This window comes from Nycticebus coucang, chromosome 17 (assembly GCF_027406575.1).
Source record: "Nycticebus coucang isolate mNycCou1 chromosome 17, mNycCou1.pri, whole genome shotgun sequence".
Lineage (NCBI taxonomy): Eukaryota > Metazoa > Chordata > Mammalia > Primates > Lorisidae > Nycticebus > Nycticebus coucang.
In genome coordinates, this window is record NC_069796.1 from 22,004,311 (window position 1) to 22,018,954 (window position 14,644).

At 39.5% G+C, this 14,644-nt stretch overlaps 1 protein-coding gene across 8 annotated transcripts in view; it reads left to right on the forward strand.

The window, feature by feature from the left end:
* The first annotated feature begins 2,825 nt into the window (after nucleotides 1–2,825).
* Nucleotides 2,826–14,644, forward strand: part of CSNK1G3 (casein kinase 1 gamma 3) — a 110,036-nt gene continuing 98,217 nt past the window's right edge. For 7 of the 8 annotated variants that reach the window (XM_053566701.1, XM_053566703.1, XM_053566705.1 and 4 more), the window contains exon 1: nucleotides 2,840–3,286. The gene's annotated coding sequence lies outside the window, so the exon portion shown is untranslated. Of the gene's footprint in view, nucleotides 3,287–14,644 lie in introns of all 8 variants that reach the window. The other variant, XM_053566698.1, reaches the window with a different exon arrangement.

Below are 14,644 nucleotides of genomic sequence, written 5' to 3' on the forward strand. Positions count from 1 at the left end.
AGAAATTTCTAGGCCAAATTTGAACAAAAAAATCTTTACTGATGTGTAAAAAAAGTAAACATTTATTCCTTTTTATTTCTAATTTTATAATGTGATTTGATCATATATACTAGTAATTCTTAAATGTTTATTAAAACTTAGATGGGTTGGTGTTCTTCATCATTACTGAGATTATTTTTTCTTTTATTAAATCATAGCTGTGTACATTAATGCAATCATGGGGTACAATGTGTGTACTGAGTTTTTTGAGGCAGAAAGTGTATTTTTTTTTGTTGTTGTTGTTGGAAAGTTTTTTTTTTATTAAGTCATATACACACAAACCATGAATACATTTATGCATATGTGGGGTACAGTGTGTTTTTTTTCTTGAGACAGAGTCTCACTATGTCGCCCTCGGTAGGGTACCATGGCATCACAGCAACCTCTAACTTGCGGGCTTAAGTGATTCTCTTGCCTCAGTCTCCCAAGTAGCTGGAACTACAGGCGCCTGCCACAATACCTGACTGTTTTTTGGTTGTAGTTGTCATTGTTGTTCGAACCCTGCAGCTATGTGGAGGGTTTTTTTTTTTTTTTTTGTGGTTTTTGGCGGGGGCTAGGTTTGAACCCGCCACCTCCGGCATATGGGACCAGCGCCCTACTCCTTGAGCCACAGGCGCCGCCCAAGCCTTTTTTTTCTTGAGGCAGAGTCTCACTATGTTGCCCTCGGTAGAGTGCTGTGGCGTCACAGCTCACAGCAACCTCGAACTCCTGGGCTTAAGCAATTCTCTTGCCCTAGCCTCCGCAGTAGCTGGAACTACAGGTGCCTGCCACAACGCCCGGCTATTTTGTTGTTGTTGTTGTACTTGTCATCATTGTTTAGCATGCCTGGGCCAGGCTCCAACTGTAGTGCCTGCCCTACTCACTGAGCTACGGGCGCCGGGCCTGATAATAAGTTTTTATCTGAAAAGATAGATTTGTAAAAATAGGCAATATGCTTTTGAAAAAAGAATATGGAGGAGGGACTTGTTCAGTCAGCTATCAAGATACATCACCTGAGAACCAGTATTAGGTAGCCCAGAGATGGTTCCATTGGAAAGATGGAAAGAAATGTATTTGTTGAGAGTTGAGGACAATATTATTTGCAGATAATTTCTCTTCCATTTAGTGAGTTAGAGTTAACTTTTGTTTCTTGTCTAGTATCGATTAGATAGATCAGAAATTTTGAGATATGTCATCTGATGAGGCAAATTATTCACAAGTATGAGCATGCATAAATCTTAACTGCTTTTGAGTCTCTGAGAATGATAGTGTGGTAAGTGCAAAGCAGTGCTCTTATCACTGCTCTAAGGCTGGCCATGCCATTCCTTAACCTCCAGTTTGGGGAAGAGCATGAAAAGTGAGGTAAAAATGGCACTGTTATTACAAAACAAAAATAAGAACAGCATCTTTCCCCATAAATACTCCTCTGAAGGTAACACATTAGCCCTACCATCAATCTGGCAAGGTAGGGAGGAAAATTAGGTAAATCCTTAATAAAGTTAAAGTGCAATTGCTTCACTGGAGTCTTTAAGTTTTGAGTGACAGATAAAAAGAGCAACTGATAGAGATATATAAGTTTCTTGATAATAGTGAGTATATCAGGAATATAAAAATGTTTGATAAAAATGAACATTTGAAAATAGTGTTAAGTTATAGTTTCTTTCTTTTTTTTTTCAGACAGAGTTTCACTTTGTCGCCCTTGGTAGAGTGCTATGGTGTCACAACTCACAGCAACCTCCAACTCCTGGGCTTAGGCGATTCTCTTGCCTCAGCCTCCGGAGTAGCTGGGATTACAGGGGCCTGCCACAACTCTCCGCTGTTTTTTGTTGCAGTTTGGCCGGGCCGGGTTCGAACCCGCCACCCTTGGTATATGGGGCCGGCGCCCTACCCACTGAGCCACAGGCACTGCCCCTATAGTCTTTCTTTATGCACATCTTAATGCCTAGCTTTTGAAAAGACTTTAGACATAATTAATATTAAAAATAACAATTACAGATTTAAAGTTTCGGAAACCTCTACATTGCCTTCATGGTGGGTCAATTTCCATAGAGGTCTTCCAAAGTGACTTATCTCCACTGTGGTTAACCAACAGCAAGGTGCTCTTTCTATCTGGGCAGAGTGTACTGGAAAGAAGAGTCAGAAAACATCAATTCCAGTTTGTGTTCTACAACTTGATGACGTGCGTGATGTTCAGCTTCTGGGAACTTCAGAAGTTTCATTTGAAAAACCGAGATAGTATCTGTCACACTATTTAGTTCAGAGGATTACTTGAGCCCACAAGCAGAATTCTTCATAGACAGAAAATGAGATGCAAATATGAGCCACAATTCATATTTCCAAGAAGTTGGAACCAAGAATCCCTGATGTAACACTGGGGTTAGAAAGAGGGAGTGGGGGTTGAATGTCAATCTAGTGATGTCATCCCCTTTAGATGGGCCCTAAGATTTTTCAGAACCTGGAGGACTATGCTCGGCTCAACAGGGAAAGACTCAGCACCTTGACTTGGTACAACCGCACAACGATCTTTGCTCGCTTAATTCTTAGTAGCGCTCTTAAACCACGCAAGCATTTTCTTCCAGTTTTCACTGTGGACTTTGCTAAGCCTCTTCTTCCGCAGCCTCCACCAGAGAAACATACTTGCAACCACAAACACTCGGCTCTCACCCACTCACTGGTAGCGCAAAGGTGGGGAAGGGCGTGGCTTGGTATTTATAAGCCTTGCTAGCCAATGAGCACGCTGCCTTTTTTCCGGTCGGCAATCTGACCAATCCGAACAGGGCACTGTAATCTTCGGCTCTACTCGGCTCTTTTCGCCGATGCGGGCGGCTGGGGGCCCGCCGCCACTAGAGAGACGCTTTCCTTTTCTATTTTTTTTCCATGTGTTCACTTCCGGGTCCGGCGTCGATCCGGATGCCCGAGGCAGAAGGATGTTTGACCTCCGGATAAGCGAGGCACCGCTGTGCATTCATTCCCGGCTGCATAGGTGGCGACAGCAGCGGCTCGGGCGGCGACTCTCCGGCCAGCGGTGGCGGTAGGAGGCACCAGCAGTAGTGCGGGGACCCAGTCTGATCCGAGCTGCGTTACCTCCCTCACTCGTTCCTTTCCCACTACCTCGCTCGCTCCCTCCCTGCGTGGCTCGCTGTGCTGCTCCGGCCGCCGGCGCGTGTGATGTGGTGCCGCCGCTGCTGCCCCCGCCGCCGCTGACTGACGGACTGGGGGCGCCGCCCGCGCCCGGGACCGACCCGCGGCTGGCGACCGCGCCTCGGAGGTAAAGCCCCCCTGCGCGTCGGTGCTCGGCCGGCCGGCCCCGGCCCAGCGGCAGGCTGAGCGCGGCCGCGGCTCCCTCCTTCCCGGGTGGGGCTGGGTGGGCTGGGGTCCCCGGCTGGGTGGGGTGGGGTGCGGCGGTCTCGGGGGAGGGGTGGGCGAGGACCCCGGCGGGCGGCTCGGAGAGGGCCGCGGTGGGAGGTAGAGGGCACGGAGGGCTCAGGGGGCAGGAGGGGCCGTGATCTGAGGTAGAGGGCGCGGAGGGCTCGGGGGACAGGAGGGGCCCCGGGCGGCGTACCCGGCTGGGTGCAAAAGTTGCCAGAGAGGTGCCCGGCGAATGGGAACGCGAGGGAGGTGGGCGAGCTGGGCAAAGGCGGGGGCTGCGTTCAGGAGGGGTTTTGAGGTGAAGAGTGCATCCCATTTCTCTTCTGGATTGTGTCTAGACGATTACCTTCGTAGTGGGGACTTTGGGCAGGAAGGAGGCACAGATCTGCTGGAAGGAGGTGGCTGGGGCCAGCATTCAGTTCAGGAATAAACTTCCCGTTGGAGTGTTTGTTTTAAGGGGGGGCAGGGATTTGCTTATTTGATAGAGCTTTGACTTAGCTCAAAACTTAACCACAGCATTATTCGGAGGTAACAAAATGACTCTGAGGGTTACTGTTACCGTGCTGGTTTGTTTGTTTCCCACACCGAGGGGAAGTGACACACTGAAGCGTCGGTTCTTTTGGTCCACAGCCCCCACATTTCATTTCCCCAGAGTGGTGATGGAGATATGGGTGCTCGTGGGGGAAGCGGGTAGATAGGCCTGCGGCATGATCATTAGAGTTTCTCCCACTTCGTGTTTCAAACAAGGAGGAAAAGTTCAAGTGGGAGAGAGAGTTAGTCCGTGTGGGAGATAGCTACTGTTGCTACACTGTGAATGAGTTTTAACTGTGTGTGACGAGTACTTAGACTGGTCAGTCCCTGGTCTCTTTTAAACCTTCTGTGTTAGAACTTCTGCCCTAAACTAGAAAACCAAAGGCTTACCTATTTTTAATACATTAACAAAATAAGAGTTATTATTATTTTGTACTTTTGACGTTACTTCTTTTGATACAAATGCTGATCGCCCACATAGAGTAAGAGATGTTGATCTATATATTAAATGGGAGATGTTTTAAAATAAAAAAAATCTACTTTTTAAAGTTCTGTATCTTTCTTTGAAGAATATTGGCTTTCCTTGTAAGTAAATAAACTTGAAGAAAAATATTACAAAACTAAAAGAATAATTTAGAGTTAGATGTAACTGCAGTTTAAGAAAAAGTTTTCCATCAAAAAATCAGATTTGGTTTGTGACAGTCTTAATAGCTAGCTTCCTTTCTCTCTCTCTTTTGTAGATGTGCTTAGTGCACTTTATAATTATTTCCAAGCTTTGCATCAGCTATATCCTGAGCATAGGTAAATTATCTTCATGTTTTGTACATGTGAGCCTTTATAATTATTCAAAAGATGAAAATTACATTTATGGGTCCTGGATGAAGGACATTATCAAATACATTGCCTAGCTTTGGCATAGATTCTTAGCAGAATGTAGAAATACTTCTGCTTTAAGTTAGCTTGCATTTCTGTATATACATCATGTAGAAGTAGTTTAAATTAGAATGGGGGAAAGAAAAGTTAATTTTAATGCTGATATGTATGAGACTTCTTAGGGGGGCATCTTGAGAAATTATCTTTACTGAGGATTTACTGTACTCACTGACCTCTGCCATTCGTCAGCTTAAAATTAATGCATTATCTACTTATTGACATTTTCATCATTAAATTTGCAAGCATTAACAATATGTTAACAAAATCTTCCATACTTGAAAGACGTTACTTTCAAATAAAGGACTTAGAATCAAGGAGTGGTTTAATCCAACCTGGACCTTTACTATGTGATGAGAGTGGAATAGTGGGTAGAATGTGAAGATGAATGAGACCCAGTATTTGCCCTCAAGGGAGAAGCGGACATGAAGAAAAATAGTTCAGTACAAGATTCCTGTAGGTTTTGTTAAAGGTGCATGGAAGCATGGGGTGTGTTTGTGAAAGATATTAATTTTTGGCTGGAGAATTATGAATGAGCATAGGGCTGGTAATATTCCATCTGGGCCTTAAAATAGTTTAACAGGTAAATTGGGGTCAGGGGGGCTAGTTTTCTCTGTGAAGGGAATAGCCTGAGCCTAGGCATGTGGTTGGATATTACAGGGCATGTTGTACTGGACTTAAGGCTGCTGTGCCAGGATCTCTCTGTGGAGGAAAAACTATGAAGGAAGGTGGAGATCAGGCCATGATGTCCAGAATGTCTTGCATTTAGAAATTAGTTTGAGGTGTGAAGGTCCAAGTGTATGTAGATCCTATGCTGATGGTAGGTAGGCAAATAAGGGCAGTAAGTTTAAGGAAACAGATTATAACAAAATAGTCAATTTGCTGTATTTGTACTTCTAAAGGAAAGCAGAAAAATATACAATCTAGACCAGTTTATACATAGCTTTGTTATATTTCTTTATTTGCATTTGAATTTGGGTGTGTCTGGTAATCTGATAATTGGTTATACATGAAATAAATCCGCACTGTAAAAATGTGACTCAGGAAGAAATGGGAAGCTGTCTAGTTACTTCTCTGTGTCCCCTCCGATCCATCCTAAAATCCCTTTCATGCTGAAAGTAGACATATTCTGATGTAGTTTATTGATTTAGATTTTTTTTCAGAGTGAGACAAGTGGTTGTTTAGTTTCAAAGTGCTTTTGGAAAGGATGTATCAAACTAAATGGAGGAAATGCTGAAATATTAATAACAAAACAAAATATAGGTCATGGACTAGTTTATATTACTCTTAATAAGTGAGGTTTGCTGTAGTAAAATGTAAAGAATTTGTATGTATATAGAGAACTGACTGTAACAGTGGGATGATAAAATGCAAAACTTCCACAGTTCCAGATAAATATGTGTGAGGTTTTCGGTCAATCTTAAATATTAGATGACCCTAAATTAATCTAACTCCAAACCTAATCATTATTTGGAGTACTTTGCAAAACATCTCCTTCACAACACCTGTCTTTAAGTGCATGTAGGATTATGCTACAGAGAAGGTCCAAGTTGTTTGATGTTTTTTTTTTTTTTCTTTTTAAAGTAAGCATTTCCTTCCTAGCATTGAAAAGGGACTTATATTGTAAGTAAATTGCGTTACCTTCAACCTCCCAGTAACAACACCTGTTATAATTTATTAAGTGCCTACTTTGTATAGAGGCCATAAATGATGCTGTTAAGGTAACTCTTGAGTTCTTGCTGTCACCTTTTTTGAGAGCAGGAAGCAGTAGAGTTCAAGTGAACTGTGACGATAAATCTTGGAAGTAGCAGAGTGCATATTTGTTCAATTTTTTTTTCTGACTTCAAAGTCTTATACCACCAACAATCCATCTTCATAATCGTTTTGTCTTTTTTCAAGCAGTTAGCATTTAGTGGGATTAATTGGTGTTGTTAGTAGGTGTCCAGTGTTGGTTCTTCAAGATGTAATCTCTTTGGAAGTGGCAGTTTTGAGGTATCTTTCTGGAATGGTAGAGATTCTATACAACAGACAGTACGATTCTGGTAACTTAAGCTGCCTCACAACAACACCTTTGTACTGATCTGCAGGATCATACTTGGGATTCTTAATATGTGGAAACCAAATATGTATTGTCCATTAACGCGAATTGACTTTGGAGGGCCTCTGAACTACTCAGAATATATAGAATAAGAGAGATACAAAAGGGCACACTTCTACACTGCTGGTGGGAACGCACACTAATACGTTCCTTCTGGAAGGACGTTTGGAGAATACTTAGAGATCTAAAAATAGACCTGCCATTTGATCCTATAATTCCTTTACTAGGTATATAACCAGAAGACCAAAAATCACAATATAACAAAGACATCTGTACCAGAATGTTTATTGCAGCCCAATTCATAATTGCTAAGTCATGGAAGAAGCCCAAGTGCCCATCGACCCATGAATGGACTAGCAAATTGTGGTACATGTATACCATGGAATATTATGTAGCCTTAAAGAAAGATGGAGACTTTACCTCTTTCATGTTTACATGGATGGAGCTGGAACATATTCTTCTTAGCAAAGTATCTCAAGAATGGAAGAAAAAGTATCCAATGTACTCAGCCCTACTATGAAGCTAATTTATAGCTTTCATATAAAGGCTATAACCCAACTATAGCACAAGACTATGGGGAAAGGGCCAAAGGAGGGGAAGGGAGGGGGGAGGTTAGGGTGGAGGGAAGGCAATGGGTGGGATACACTGTACTATGGTGCATCTTAGAATGGCTACAGGCGAAATAAAGGCAGAATACAAATGTCTACATACAATAACTAAGAAAATGCCATGAAGGCTACGTTGAACAGTTTGATGAGAATATTTCAGATTGTATATGAAACCAGCACATTGTACCCCTTGATTGCACTAACGTACACAGCTATGATTTAACAACAAAAATAAATAAATAAATAAATAAAATAAGTTAATATGTTGGAAACAAACAGCGTTGGCTGGGAAAAAAATAAAGAGAGATACATTTGGGGATAGATAACTTTTAGAGAAGTGGAGTTTGCTGTTAAACATTTGTCTTTTCCTAGCTCCCTTCTCAAGCTGAGATTTGGAAACTGTAAATGTTGGGGTTCCTTCTTACTATGGAACTTGAGGAAAGTACATACTAATTTGTTCTTAGACCACAGTAAGTGATTGATGATATTCTCTCCTGTACTTCCCACCTGTCATCTTAGCTCTGAGAAAGAATTCTTAATAACGAACTTGAAGTATTTATCTATTTGGAAAATAAAGCATACTAAGGCATTTTCTTTACTAATGACGTATTACATAGTTATATTTTAATTTAGTGAACATTATGGATAAATCATTTCCATATTTTTTTATAGTTTTCAGTAGAATTAGTTAAAATCTCATGATATTCTTTTTCTTAAACAGTAGATTTGTAATGCTTTTTTTCTCTACTGTAGCAATGTCAGATTGAAGCTATATTAAAATTGTTACATTTGGTTCAATGATTTTATGTTACTTGAAACTACTTTCTTTAGCTAATAGTTGATTTTGAAAAAAGAAAAAAAAAAGAAGGGAGTTACTCTGTCAATATTTTCTTCACCAAAATTGAGAAAATTTATATAAAGTGGCAAACACTATGTGATTGCCTGGCACACAGTAGATACTATATAATTCTTTTCTTCATTTCAGAAGTTGCTGCTATATATGAATTGTTGGTGGGCTGATTGGTGGGCAGATAGGCAATGACTCTTGGGAGAGTCTTGGGAGAATTTCTCTCGCCTGACTTTTGCTTAACCTGCTTATGAAAACAAATGCTGCTCTTCATTCTTTCTGTAGAATTTACTGACTGATGCCCACTACGTTACTAGCAGACTACTCTATAGTTTACTGACTGATGCCCACGCTACCTTACTAGCAGTAGACTGCTCTATAGTTTACTCTTGAACTTTTTATTCGGACCAGTTATTGTATACTTACTAAGAATCATTTCTGTTTGTACCTAAGAAACTATTAATGGTAGTCGAGCTTAATATTGTAATTACATAGTTAAATGAAACATTTGGTGAAGTCTGAAGGTGAAAAGGGTTTTCATGAGAACCAGTTGGCTGCTTTGAAAACAAGTGAGTTGGCAAAATCGATTACAGTTGAAATAGGTGAGGGTGAAATAATTTTAAATGGTTAGGAAAAAACTAATCCTAATAACCTAGAAACATTCTGCAGTAAAATTACTTTTCAAGTGTTTGTGAAACGTCTTTCCATATTTAAGGAACAGAAACTGGAAATCATAGGTGATGGGTGTGGTTTTTGCAAGAAACATAAAATAGAACATCCTTTAATAGACCCACTTATACTTGAAGAAAAGGTCATGGACCTGTATTATAAGATTGTCTTATAAATGCACATTTTTATATTTTAGTTGGAATAAAATATTTAGAGTTCATATATTTTTTTAAAACAATTTCCTTTTTAAGCTAATTTAAGAACTATTGGTAATAATATGTTTAAGAGGTTGTCTTCTTCTTACATATTATCTATCTCTTAGAGATTTATTTAATAGCAGCCTTAAAAAAAAAGAAAGGTTCTGGTGTTCCTGAACCTACCAGAGGTTCATTCCTTAGACTGAATTGTTTAATTACCCAGTCAGGTGACCAGTCTATGGTTCTCATCTATTTTCTGATACAGTCTCTATCTGACTTCATATTCTACTTTTAAACAGCCTCAGGGTTAGGGAGGAACTTTCTTATAATCCCAAAATGTCAGCTGGAGTAGGGATTGCTGCCTTCTGGGGGTAGAGGAGATTATTCTTTGAAAAAGGAAATGTGACACCCTTGATGTGTACCAGGAGAACTTGAGCTTGTTACAGAGTATGCTGGTTTAACAGCTTGTATTAGGACATTGAATCTGTAATGTCCGATTTTGAATTAAAAGTTTAGTTTATTCTGTCTCAAACAAGAAGCAGTATGTGCGTCAACTATCGACACAGTTTTGCCATCTTAATGGTAGCTTGTTAATGACAGTGGCGAAGCAGGCTGGAGGGCGAGTGGTGATGAAATCTTGAAAGCCATTTTCCGCAGCTTGTTGAGAATTGAATATTTTTCCTTGCAAGAAGTGGTCCAAAGCCTGGAAGAAGTGGTAGTCAGTTAGTGCAAGGTCAGGTGAACATGGTGGATGACAGAGTTTCCCAGTCCAGCTCCTGTAGTTTGCACAGCACCGTTTGTGCTATAGCATTGCCTTGCAAGAGGATTGGCGTATCTCTGTTGATGATTCTCTGCTGCTTACTCACAAACATCCTCATCGTGTAGTCCAATGGGTTGCAGTACAATTGGTTGACATCCCCTGTAATCGATTGACCAGGTTTCATGAAACTGTAGTGGGTAATACCAGCCCTGGACCACCAAACAGACTCCATTAGGTTTTTTTGATGAATATTCTGTTTTGGACTGTGTTTTGGCACTTGATCTTTATCTGACCTTTGTGCTAAATCCTTGTGATTGTCAAAAAGAATCCACTTTTTGTCACTTGTAATAATACAGTATAGCAGCAAAGAAAGAGCTGTCAGACTGTTTCTCTTCTGATGATCATCTAATTCATGCAGAACCCCTCTATCCAGCTTCTTTACCTTGCCAATTTGTTTCAAATGATCCAACATTGTTGGAACAGTAAGGTCAAACCTTGCTGGTAATTCACGTGTAGGTTGAGATGGATTTGTTTTCACTGCAGCTTTCAGTTTGTCATTATCCACCTTGGTCTCAGGTCACCCACGTGGCTAATTTTCAAGATTAAAGTCACCAGGATGGAACTTGTCAAAGCATTGACACACTGCACATTCATTAGCCACATCTTTCCCCAACACTCCGTTGATATTTGCAGCTGTCTATGCTGCATTGGTTCCAAGGTGGAACTGATTTTCACAAATAACACAAGTTTTTGACTTATCCGTGGTTTTACAAAAATTGCTCTGAAAAATAATTTGAAAGATAATTACAAGCCAAAACATTTATCTGAAAGAATGAGGATGTATCTTCACAAACAAAAAATAACAACAACAACAAAAAAAAAAACCCGGAAAAAAACCCAAGGAGTATCAAACCGAAGTGTCAAGTATCAGTCATCAAACTTAGTACTTAAGGAAGTCAAACATTTCTTACTTAATAACCTAGAAACAGCTACCCTCCTCTCTTTCCTAACTCGGTCCAAGTGGAAAGGGGAACTTTGAATTGAAAGAGCAGGAGATTCAGGCTGGGAAAGGAGAGGTTTATGGGTTGTGCTGTTTATTATCAACCACATTACAGTGGCTAAGATGCAATAGATACTGAAATGAAACATTGAATATGGGAGTAACGTGGGTGGGGCCAAACCTGGTCTGCTCTTTTTCTTCCCTCCACATGCTTTATGTGTCGGATTCATCCTGTGACTGATAATAAGATCACACCTAGAGAGATGTGCATTGGCTAGAGGAAGGAGCGGAGCATTTCTGCAGTAAGGTTACACCGAGAGAGATGTGCGTTGGCTAGAGGAAGGAGCGGAGCATTCCTTCTTCCTCCATCCCCCAAAGTCAAGGAAGTCTTGTACACAAGCCTATCAGCAATACTTTTTCGTATTTCACTGACCAGAGTTAAGTTACACATACTTCTTAACCTGTTATGATGAGGGGAATAAAGTTATCCTGACTGGTCTCTACTAAATCAGGAAATTCCCTCTGTAATTGGTGATGGGGTCTCATCTTCCTGAGTTACATGATAGAGGGAGCATAGTTTTTAAAAAAAATAATGGGAAGGGAGAAAATGGTGGAAATGGATGTTAGAGTGTAGTGACCACTATATCTACTTGTTTTGAGAATGAAAATAAAAATGTATTTTAATGTACTTTGAACTTTAAAGTGTTGAGCATATGTAAGGGATGAAATATTAGAAAGCTGCTTCCATGTTGCTGTCTTAAATATGCGCAGGTCTTCATATTTTAGGAGTTAAAAACAGTTTTTTAAAAATTTACTGTTTTGAGTCAATAAAATAGGTGATCTAAGTTGAAAGATTGTACATTTTTTCCTGTAGAATTCATAATGCTATTTTAACTTTAAATTAAAATTTTGCTTTTATGAACGTGCTTAATTTTGTTTTTTTAGTTGCTGCCCTCTTCACCAAAATACTGCCTGTACCTTTGATATCATCAGATTACTTTGTTCTTCCCCCCCCAGGGGAGAATACGTACATTGAGGAAATAGAGTTTGTGGTAAGGAGTATGGTTTATTTTGAATGATGGAATCCTAGTGAGACTGGAGGAAGGAATGATTTTTATTTATTTGGGAGCAGCAAAGAAGTTGGTCGGGGTATGGGCGGACGGGGAAAAATCACATTTAGAGTTGAAATGAATCATGGGAAAGCTGAGTGAAATGCTCAAGCCACACACACGATCGTAGAACTCTCATGTCTAATTACTAGTGCAGTGTGCTTTCTGACCGAGGAGTGGGAGGCCATAAAAGTAATCTTGTCTACTTTGCAGTTTTTTGTAGGACCATGGCCTACTGTTGTCTATTAGTCAACCAGTCACTTTTAGTACAAATAATCTATGTTCTCAGGCCTTGGAAAAATATTGCCTGAGCTGTTTTTAAAAATTAAAAACAAGGGCGGCGCCTGCGGCTCAGTGAGTACGGCGCCTGCGGCTCAGTGAGTACGGCGCCGGTCCCATATGCCGGAGGTGGCGGGTTCAAACCCAGGCCCGGGCAAAAAAAAAAAAAAATTAAAAACAAAATTTTTTTTTGAGCAAAACAAGCAAACACACTTTTCATCTCCTCTTAAGTAATAAATTACAGTGATACTACCATGCAGAAATACACACACACACACACACACACACTCTCTATAATCCCAAACTTGACCTGCTTAAATGAAAATGGAACAGCAGAGTGAGTGTTTGGAGCAGTTTATTTTTTATTTTTAAGAAAATTATCTTGAACTTTTCTCTACCTTAAATATATTCCATCCACCAACTTAGATTTTTTAACATACAACTTTGGTTTCCTTGTATATTACCTTGAATAAAGTGTGTCTCAAAGTGTGCCTCCAGTGCTTTGCAATTTTCTTTATTTTAAAAATTATATTTGTTGGGTGGCACCTGTGACTCAAAGGAGTAGGGCACCGACCCCATATGCTGGAGGTGGTGGGTTCAAACCTGGTCTCAGCAAAAAAAAAATAAAAGAAAAAATTGTATTTGTTAAAAATTACTATTAAGTTTTAAGTTGAAATTGACCACATATATGATATTTTTTGGTACAAGTGTATTTTATAAAAGCAGTAGACTTCTGAATGTTTTTAAGTTGCTGTGTTATCTGTTTTTTGTAACTTGTTTGGCTTTGACTTCAGGTAGTACACTAGCTAGCACATTAGAATGTGATATATTACTGTTAAAATTACATTCAGAATTTCCTTTAGTAAAAAGGGAAGTGAGAATGTTTTTTTCCCTTATACTCAGATTGTATCATGTTTATTTTCTATTTCTGTGAAATAGTTTATGTTCTAGCAATGAATGCTTTCAAGTGCAGACAGATATATAGGTAATGTAATAGGAAGAGAAAAGAGAAAACATGGTTCTACTAGTCTTATGGTGTGCACGTCCTTTTTAATAAAATCTTAATTTGAGTACAAAAATAGCCTCAAAAACAGCCTATTCCTATTTTGAATAGGAAGCCAATATAATGTAGGTAACGTTAAAAAAGAAAACTGGTATGTATAGATGCATATTTTTCATAAAACATTGTTTTATTTTCTACATTTATTTTAGGGAATCTGACAGTATCACTCCCCCATCCCCCAAATGTAAATCTTACAGATGTAGAGTCTTGTGATTCAGTTTTCATTCAAAACATGGCACTTACTGAGTTCTTTTGAGTATCAGGGTATATTATGTCTCATATACCTTTGTACAATTTGGATTCTCTTCTGTAAATGTTTGTAGTTAGTAAACTACGAAAATGTAATTAGCTTTTTAAAACAGTCTTTTGAGTAGTTTTTGATAATCTATTGACATTTGATAACTGGAATGTATATTGTGTGTTTGCTTATTATTGTATGCTTTGCTGTTTATCTTCATGCCTTACTAATGAAGATGGTTTTTGAGGACTGAAAAGGAAATCCTGAGCATTCGGGAATGAAAATAACAAATTAGCTTAAATGAATTTTGTCACACGAACTTTTTAAAAAACTTCCAGTGGAAAATTAGTAATTACTTTTCTGTAACAGTAAATGAAAGAAGAAAAATGGATAATGCATAAGATAACCCTTGCAGTCCTTGCTATAGGGTTGGGAATGCTGACACTAATGGAAGAGAGAAGACTTTGTAGGGTGGGGGGGCAGCTTATGCATGTCAGTGGCTCTCAACTGACCCATGCTGGTTTATTTTTGAATCTAATGATAGGGCTAGGGCATTGGTATATTTTATGATTTCTTTCTATAAGCTATCCCAGTGGGGCACAAAGTGGAAAATGACTGATTTCTTCTTCCTTTTACACAAACCTCTTAGTCTTAAAAAAAAAAAAAAAAAAAAAGACTTCCTTTTATTTTAACCAGGAGCTGGAGGTTGCTGTGAGCTGTGTGATGCCACGGCACTCTACTGAGGGCCATAAAGTGAGACGCTCTCTCTACAAAAAAAAAAAAAAATTAAGGATGGGAGTGTGAAGATGATTGAAGAAATGCATAGAAGATATTAGCAAAAGGATCAGGTTAAATAAGTGGCTTTTCTTCATAGTACCCTACCAGTGTGACTCAGTCCTGGTTCCAGGACTATTTGTGGATACCAGAA